The following is an 813-nucleotide window of genomic DNA, read 5'->3' on the forward strand; positions in this document are numbered from 1 at the left end:
ATATCGAGCACTTCTGCTGCCTCTCGAACGTAGCTCTTCTCTGCGTACTGGCCTTTGCCGTCACAGAGCTTGCCTCAAATGAGGACAACATCTCGGGTTCGTATCACTCGTCCGATGGATAGCAACCACACTTGGAAGATATTGGTAGAGTCGAAGCCTACCAGGTGGCCAATAAGAGCTCAAGATTCGAGCTTGGCTCCACGTGGCAGCTTCTCATTAAGCACATAGGCTCTCGCTCCAATCACCTCAAGGTGAGCAACTAATGGCTTAATCCCCTTGACTTTAGTGTATGGGCAGCTCCAGCCAATCGCTTCGACTGGCGTACAATTGAGTAGGTATATCGCGGACATGACACACTCGTTGGCGTACTCCTTGGGTAGACCAGCGTGCAGTCGGATAGCTCTGCCTCAAATCACAATCGCCTTCCCTGCGCGCTCAATCGCTCCATTCTGAGCTTCTGTCGCTCTCGGCTCAATCGCAATTCCAAGGTCTCTGCATATCTCAAGCAGCTCAACGTATCCAGTCTCCATGTCCAGCCTCACGATGATAACCTGGCGATCAAACTGCCGCTCAATCTTGGCTAGCAGTCGCTTGAAGACTCGTGTGAGAGTAGATTTTGTCTTGTCTGGCATACAGCTTCCTTCATGCCACTTCGTGTCCTGGTCAATCATGTGGAATAGGTATTGGTCGCCGTTATAGCAATGCTCGCCTCGCTCTAGTAGCTGCACCAGATCAATACTGATGCGCTCGAACGGTCGGGTAGCTGGCTCGCGCGGTGGCCTCCGGCTGACCAGTTTCGTCAATTTCGACTGT

This window comes from Didymella exigua (genome assembly GCF_010094145.1).
Source record: "Didymella exigua CBS 183.55 unplaced genomic scaffold M421scaffold_60, whole genome shotgun sequence".
Lineage (NCBI taxonomy): Eukaryota > Fungi > Ascomycota > Dothideomycetes > Pleosporales > Didymellaceae > Didymella > Didymella exigua.